Source organism: Mercenaria mercenaria, chromosome 1 (assembly GCF_021730395.1).
Source record: "Mercenaria mercenaria strain notata chromosome 1, MADL_Memer_1, whole genome shotgun sequence".
NCBI lineage: Eukaryota > Metazoa > Mollusca > Bivalvia > Venerida > Veneridae > Mercenaria > Mercenaria mercenaria.
In genome coordinates, this window is record NC_069361.1 from 43868102 (window position 1) to 43877526 (window position 9425).

A 9425-nucleotide genomic window follows, 5' to 3' on the forward strand; every position below is an offset into this window, starting at 1 on the left:
ACTAGGTCAGATCAAAGAAAAACCTTGTGTATGCGATAGAGGCTGTATTTTTCAATTAATCTCCATGAATTTTGGTCAGAATGATTACCTTGAGATAATCTAATCTAGGCCTAATTTGAAAATGGGTCAACTGGGTTCAAAAACTAGGTCACTAGGTCAAATCAAAGAAAAAACTTGTGTATGCGATAGAGGCTGTATTTTTTAATTAATCTTCATGTATTTTGGTCAGAATGATTATCTTGATGAAATGTAGGCCGAGTTTGAAAATGGGTCATCTTGGGTCATAAACTAGGTCACTAGGTCAAATCAAATAAAAACCTTGTGTATGCAATAGAGGCTGTATTTTTCAATTAATCTTCATGAATTTTGGTCAGTATGATTGCCTTGATGAAATCTAGGTCAAGTTTGAATATGGGTCATCTGGGGTCAAAAAGTAGGTCACTAGGTCAAATTAAAGGAAAAGCTTGTATATGCGATAGAGGCTGTATTTTTCAATTGATCTTCCTGAAGTTAAGTCAAAATAATAACCTTAATGAAATCTAGGCCGAGATTGAAAATGGGTCATCTTGGGTCAAAAAGTAGGTCACTAGGTCAAATCAAAGAAAAACCTTGTGTATGCGATAGAAGCTGTATTTTTTAATTGATCTTCATGAAATTTAGTCAGAATGATTACATTGATTAAATATTGGTCAAGTTCAAATATGGGTCATCTGGGATCAAAAATTAGGTCACTAGATCAAATCAAAGAAAAACTTTGTGTATGGGATAGAGGCTGTATTTTTCAAATAATCTTCATGAAATTAAGTCAGAATAATAGCCTTTATGAAATCTAGGTCAAGTTTGAATATGGGTCATCTTGGGTCAAAAAGTAAGTCACTAGGTCAAATCAAAGAAATAACTTGTGTATGCGATAGAGGCTGTATTTTTTTAACTGATCTTCATGAAATTTGGTCAAAATGATTGCCATGATAAAATCTACATTGAGTTTGATTATGGGTCATCTGGGATTAGAAATTAGGTCACTAGGTCAAATCAATGAAAAACCTTGTGTATGCGATAGAGGCTGAATTTTTCAACTGATCTTCAAGAAATTTTGTCAGAATGATAGCCTTGATGAAATCTAGATCAAGTTCGAATATGGGTCAGCTGGGTTTAAAAACTAGGTCACTAGGTCAAATCATGGAAAAACCTTGTGTATGCAATAGGGGCTACATTTTAGACTGGATTTCATAATATTTGGTCAGAATGGTTGCCTTGATGAAATCTAGGTCAAGTTCGAATATGGGTAGTCTGGGGTCAAAAACTAGGTCACTAGGTCAAATCAAAGAAAAACCTTGTGTATGCGATAGAGGCTGTATTTTTCAATTGATCTTCATGAAATTTGGTCAGAATGATAGCCTTTATGAAATCTAGGTCAAGTTCAAATATGGGTCATCTGGGATCAAAAACTAGGTCACTAGGTCAAATCAAAGAAAATACTTATTTATACTCAAGATTTTTTGCTCCAATTTTAATGATAATTGGTCAGAATATTTTTTTCCATGAAATCACTAGGTCAAACATGTTTACACTGTTATGGTGTGTTTCTCAGGTGAGCGACCTAGGGCCATCTTGGCCCTCTTGTTTATTATTGGTCGTAGGGAAAAACCGAGACCACTTCTCGGTGGTACAACATGGATGGTACCTCCAATTTTTAGGTGTATTTTGATACATTGTCCCTTGTAAGAATTTTTTTTTCTTTTTGGTTAAATTTCTTCCCTTTGTTGTTCCTGTTCTTTGGAATTCGATATTTTTTCTGAGTACCTTCTTGTCCTCAAGTGCAATAATAACAGGTGAGCGATATAGGGCCATCATGGCCCTGTTGTTATAATCATTACGTGGGGTCATCAGTTGACTTTGACCTTGACCTACTGACCTACTTTTTGGCTCACCTGAGCACAAAGTGCTGAACTTGAGCTTTTGTGATCGCCCTGTGTCCGTCGTCTGTTCGTCGTCCATTCCTCGTCAACAACTTGACTGTTAACACTCTAGAGGTCACAGGTTTGGCCCCGTCTTAATGGAACTTGGTCAGAATGTTACCCTTAGTAAAGACTTAGGCTAGTGTGATATTGGGTAATCTGGGGTCAAAAACTAGGTCACCAAGTCATATCAAAGGAAAAGCTTGTTAACACTCTATAGAGGCCACATTTTTGACTTTATCTTCATGAAACTTGGTAAGAATGTTAACCTTGATGATCTTTAGGTCAAGTGCAAATCTGGGTCAGGTAAAATCAAAAACTAGGTCACCAGGTCAAATCAAAGGAAAAGCTAGTGAACACTATAAGCCATATTTGTGACCTAATGAAACTTGGTCAGAATGTTAATCTTGATGGTCTTTAGTTGAAGTTTAAATCTGGGTCATGTGGGGTCAAAACCTATGTCACCAGGTCAAATCAAAGGAAATGCTTGTTAACACTCTAGAGGCCATATTCATGAAACTTGGTCAGAATGTTAACCTTGATGATCTTTAGGTCAAGTTTGAATCTGGGTCAGGTTGGGTCAAAAACTAGGTCAACAGGTCAAATCAAAGGAAAAGCTAGTTAACACTAGAGGCCGCATTTATGACCATATCGTAATTAAATTTAGTCAGAATGTTAATCTTGAGGATCTTTAGGTCAAGTTTCAATCTGGGTCAGGTGGGGTCAAAAACTAGGTCACCAGGTCTTATCAAAGGTAAAGCTTGTTAACACTCTAGAGACCTAATTTTTAGTTTGAAACTCGTGGGAATTGATCAGAATGTTTGCCTGGTGTGTGGGTGGACCACATAAAGCCGTTTTCCGCCTCGATAGCCTAGTGGTAGAGCGTCCGCTTCGAGTGCGGGAGGTCGTGGGTTCGATTCCCGGCCTCGTCATACCAAAGACGTGAAAAATGGTACCAGTGGCTCCCTTGCTTGGCGCTCATCATTAAAAGGGCAGAAACTGGCCTCTTCTCTCATACCCTCGTGGCGATGGATTCCATCAGGAATGAGGTGTCGAGAGTGATTAATATAAGTTGTAGAACTTCCTTCACAATCGACCTAAAATAAATTATGTATAAACTAAAGCCGTTTTCCATCGAAGAACCGGTACCGGTCTCTTAGTTACGCGGGAGATACCCAAGAATATCATGCCTGTACAGTGATTTGAATCCCGGACCTCTTGACTGAAGTGTAGTACCATTTAACTAGGTCTGTTGGGTATCGGATCATGAAGTGATGCAAATATTACCCAATATACAGTATTCAACAAAGATTCTCACTATCTTACATTAGGAAACTTTATCGTAAGAGGTACTTTATCCTAAATTAGTTTAGTGCCAGCAATTACTCCACTAATGAAAATCGAATGAAATTTGAATGAATAAAGATGAAAGTTCTTCATAACAATATAAATCTATGAAGTAGAAAGTAAGACTAAGATAAAAACATCTTTGGCAAAGAAAAACATCTTTACTGGCAGTAGATAAATATAACCTTTATATCTACAAACATTTACATTTGAACTAAAATCTAAATTCAGTGTTCAGCATTTCTCCTTCCTGATAGTTTTACAATATCAAATCACTAACCTAGCCTTTACTAGACAATATCTAGACTAAGCAGATTGTATACATACCATTAACTTTCTTTATCCATAAATTTTAACTTGACATAAATCGACATTCTATGAAGCAATGATGAGAATGGCTATTATTCAGTTTACATCAATTGCGGTTACTTAGTATGAAGGTAATGACAGACGTTTGACGGAAATCTTGTTTTCTAAAATCATCAAAAGTTTGTATCTTTTTTATTAGCTCACCTGTCTCGTAGTGACAGGGTGAGCTTTTTTGATTGCCCTTCGTCCGTCGAACGTCCTCCGTCGGCGTCCGTCGTCCGTCCACAATTTCTTGTGAACACGATAGAGACCACATTTTGCCATCGATTTTAATCAAAGTTGCACAAAACTTGTATTGGTATAATAGCTCACTTCCTTTCGAAAACTGGCCAGATCCCATCATGGGTTCCAGAGTTGCTGTATTTTGGCTTTTGCAGCCACATAGAGACTTCGTTTATAGGGGGTTACCCACAGGTATAGACCTTGTTAAAAATTATGATGGCCAATAAATTTTATTACCTTTTGTGACCGTTACCTTTCTGCACTTCAAATAAAATTTATTTAAACGTCTGTCATTACCTTAAAGGGGATTGAATATCTAAACATAATTTGACTTTTGTTGTGCCCGCTTGCGGAAACGAAGACATAGTCGTCCAAATGGCTGTTTGGTGTATATGCGTGCGTCCTTCCGTCCGGATTTGTTTGTCTGGACCGTAACTTTGACATGCATGGAGCAATCTTGTTTATATTTGGCATTACTGTTAACCCTAATTTAACCCTAATGAAAGTGTCATGCGCAAACACCAGGTTCTTATCTCAAAGGTCAAAGTCACAGCTGGAAGTCAAAAGTCATGTCAGATCTTGTCCGACCCGTACCTTTGACATGCATAGAGGAATCCTGTTTGTATTTGGCATGCATCGTTAACTTAATGAGATGGAGTGTCATGTGCAAACTACAGGTTACTATCTCAAAGGTCAATGTCACAGTTAGGGGTCAACGTGTAGCGTAGTGCAGTGACCTGGCCGTTGCACCTGAAGTTTTCTTTAAAGTGCGTTGTAACGTAGTACCTGGCCTGAAGATTGTCTTGAAACACAACACGATTATGACAGTTCTAACATTTTTATTTTTACGGAGAGCAGTGCACAGTTACTTATAAATGTTCAGTCGAATTTCAAAGATATAATCAACGTGTAATTAGCCTTTTTAAAACAGTTCTGATAACAACTCTATGAACACAAGTTCTTAATTATTAATGCACTTCAGCCTAACTTTTAACTGATAATCGAGTTTGAGCGGGAGCGGGACGACCATGTCTCTTGCCCGTCAACTGGGCAGCTCCCCCGACCACAGAATGTATTGAATATATATAGGATAATACAGGAAAACATTGCAGACATATTTTTCAACTTCCGTCAACTTAGTAATTAATTCACGGATGTTTTACACCCTGAAGCTACTGTAGAGTTGACAAGTTTTGTCTAACTGTTAATTAATGAAATGTACAGCTTTTCATCTGTAATTTTTAAAATCTTAAACTTCTGAAAGAAAAACCCGAAATAAAATACAAAACACCTAACCATTACACTACAAATTCCTTCCTTTCATAAAAAAAAAAAATTAAAAAAATGTTTGAAATGTCTGAATGATGGAATTAAACAGAAAATGGTAGAAGTCTAAAAGATCCATGTATTAAGGAGTATTAAGGCGTTAGTATTGTTTCAGATTAAGGAAATTGAATAATGCTGTCTATATAACAGGGCACGCCAAGTAAGGAGACAGGAGAAGTTCCTTTAATTGTTCGTTCCCTTTTCATTTCACAATAAAATCAAATAAACAGGAATTCCTACTTGTTTAGGTCTCAGAAATTAAATGACATGACAGATCAACATAGCTTAAACATACAAATAAGTAATCACTTGAACATAGAATTCATTATGAAGGTTACACAGTAAACATCAGTTCATATGTATACGTAGCATTCATTATTCGGTATAGTCCTATTCACATTCACACATTTGTATGCAGTGAAAGTCTTTTCCATTCTCCATGTTTAGAATGCGCCAGTTTGCATATGAATTCCATTCAATGTCTGTGTGTTCACGGATATTCTGAATCATTAGGTACAAAAACATAAAATTCTGAAATTATAAAGAACAATATAAAATGTGTTCAACATTGCATGAAACTCAGATATGTGAAAGATGAACAAATGTAATGAGAAATTTTCCGTTGGTGTTCCAAGTTGGTTGGTGAAATGTGACATCCACTGCGCGTAACCATTGATTCGACTATAGTATGACGTTAAATGACCACAGTATCTGTAGACGGCGGTTCTCAATGTAGCTTCTTAAGCAAGTCCACTGCCATCGTTCGTTGTTTTGCCAAATGATATCTACCCAAGGAGATGTTATCATCGTTGAATCACCGAAACTTTATTGATCGTACCATGTCCAACTCGATAGTCGTGGCTTCATTCCTCCATGCACTAAAATTTTCTAACGTTCTGCGTATTAAATTCATGTAAACTTTCAGTTGTTTTAGCATGTCATTCAATAATTACGTTCATTTTAATATTTATGGTACTGTGCATGCTATGTCCATTTATTACGTTTTAATCTCAATCGCAATAAAATAACTTCGTAGTAAGGAATTCGGTGAAATGTCTCTCCTTTTCTATCAATTTTAAATGTGAATGTTACGTTTTTTATCACTGTTTAATCTGAATTGCCAAGTTCTTACTATTTCGTAGAAAGTAACTGTTTACAAATGTTGTGTTAGAACTGTCTTTTTGTTTAAATCCTTTACCGGAATATTCATATGAACGTGTGATCATAAGCTATCAAGCCCTTTTAATCTTCATAGTTCTTAATATTAAGTACACGCTTGTATCAATTTTCTTTAAAGTCTGTATTCTAAAATAGACAACGGACAAATCGATACCTCACACAAGAGAAGAAACGCTAGTAAAACATCAAATATAATACCGTATGACTCTTACATGAATGAAACAAATTTGAAAACAAACAAAACACATACCGAAAACTATATTTGCACAAATTAATGACTATAATCAGTTATGCTTCTACATGCATAACAATGATGGAGTACATCTATAACAGCAGAGTATATTTACACCAATGAATGACCACAATCTGTTATTTTCAATAAATAACAGCCTTCATATTGTATCTATTATATAATGTGGCGATTTTAACATTCACAACAAATCCCTTTGCTATTTGTATCAATATTACAAATTTATATGTACTGCATGTACAACATAATTACTCCGAGGAAACCAACTCCACACCTGAAGGGATTTTTATATTATATCACAACACATCATCTTCTCGAGACGAGGTTGACAAGTCGACTTTGAGGATACGAAACAAAAGTATCAATTCAATTTAGTTAATTTTAAACACTCAAATCATTATAACTGTACTTTGATGAATCTATATACAAGTAATGAAGATGATCTAATAGTCAATAAAAGTGCTTTTAAAAGTGCCTTAAATAAACGTGTACTTAAACATTCAACTTGTGCGGAAGCACAACATCTCTATAAGTTTAATTATCCATGTCGAAAATGGACACATTATGAGGATATATCATGTAATACTATTAACATGATTTCAAGGAATCTAAGCTATCATAGCTTTCCCTATACAATTACGATATAAGAATGCACCATTGGGTATCAATAAAATGACTATTTACAGAATGAAATATGCATGAACAACAAAAAAAATGCGATTTTATATCATACACACATATACATTTGAGCACACATATACATTTGAATTCCCTTCCGTTTCTTTTAGTCTTATAGTAATTTCACTTTTCTTCATCATCATCACGATTCCTTACGAATCTCAAATGAATATGAATATATTTGCCAAGTACAATTTAGCTTGATTTCATCTCAAACTCCAAAAGATAAATTAAAAAACTTCTTGTTTTTAGAACCAACAAAGCTTGTATTTAAGGATTACGTGTGAAAATAAAGGTCTTACTGTTAGCAGCATCACTTCATTCTCGGCGTGTCATTGTAGTGGTAGTACTTCAACATGATCTCGCGACAACCCATTGCAGAAGTTCGGCATCCTGGTGATGTCACCATAAAAGTGCTTTTAGCATAGTGCAGTGACCTGGCCGTTGAACCTGAAATTTTCTTTAAAGTGCGTTGTAACGTAGTACTTGGCCTGAATGTTTGTGACAGTTATAATGTTTGTGACAGTATACATTTTATAGCACACCCAACATGTGACTGTGTCATAACTGCTTGTACAGTTTTACGACAGGACATAATTAAATAAACTATTTCACGTTAGAATGTGGAAGTGTCTAGCTGTCTGGTAACCAGTGCCTAGCCAGTGTTCTAACTGTGAGGTAACCAGATGTGTCTAGCACATCCTTAAGTGGTTTTCTCGTCGTCTGGGTACATCTGATAAATAGTTTTGTTAAGAAAAGTACTGCTTATGAAATTGTAATTGTCATTGTTTAAAAGCGTTCCAGATATGTTTTTGTTGTTGTTATTTTACTAATGTTGTCAAATATAAGATTCAAAGATAATGTAAAGATTAAGAATTGCGTTTGAAGATTTGATACACAGAAAGTAATGAGAATTGTGATAAAATTCGCTTTAACTTAGTTTAAGCATGCTTATAGCACTAGAAACAAATTTGTTTTTGTTTTTTACATAAAATGCCATTAAATATTATCCTTGGCAAAATATTATTGTTTCGTTACACTTTCAAAATACTTATAGATAAGTTTTTCGTTTTCAGTAAACAAGTTAGCTGCCAGAGCTAAAGGTAGAAAAGAAGCTTTCAGCAACTTCTCATGATCTGCTTAATTGATCTTCACATTGAATTTTGTGAGTTATGAATTTTGCTAGAAAGGGTATCATAAATTCTCTTTCTTATTAATCTGTAAGAACCAGCTGAAAACACAAATATTAAACATTCCTACAATTATTATTTTAGGTCATTTGACCATATAATTCTATTTTCATTTACAAGTTCATGAAGCTTACATTAAAAAATAAGTATCTATATTAATCATTTTAACAGATGGTTTCAAATACATTTCAGCTGAATGGAGCAAATAATTTAATAACCAATTACATTAAAGAAAGTTAACAATTGAAAAGTTAATTAACTACCTTGAAATTAAAAAGCAGTTTATTGAGCTCTAAATTCATTTTTCAGAAAAGCAAATTGCATTTTAAACTTGGTAACACTTTTTGTTTTCAGCAACCTGTGTGCTACATTTTTGTACATTGTATGACGTTGGGCAAATAAAGATTCTGTAATCAGTGTTACAACCTTCATTAAACAGTAAGATTTATGATAATATTTTAAATTACTTTACATATATTTTTGTCAAGCCCGCTTGCGGAAGCGAAGACATAGTTGTCCAAATGGCTGTTTAGTGTATGTGCATCCGTCCGTTCGTCCGGATTTGTTTGTCCGGACCATACCGTTGGCATGCATGGAGCATGGCATGAATGTTAACCCCAGTGAGTGTCACGCACAAACCTCAGGTTTCTATCTCAAAGGTCAAGGTCACAGTTGGAGGTCAAAGGTCATGTCAGATTTTGTCCAGCCTATAACTTTGACATGCATTGAGGAATCTTATTTATATTTGGCATGGATGTTTAACTCAATGAGACGGAGTGTCATGTGCAAAACCCAGGTTCCTATCTCAAAGGTCAACATCACATGGGTCAAAGGGTATGCTGTACATGTTGCCCGTTGGCATCTAGATAAGGGGGCTTTTTGCACTGCAAATCTAAGTTATCCATG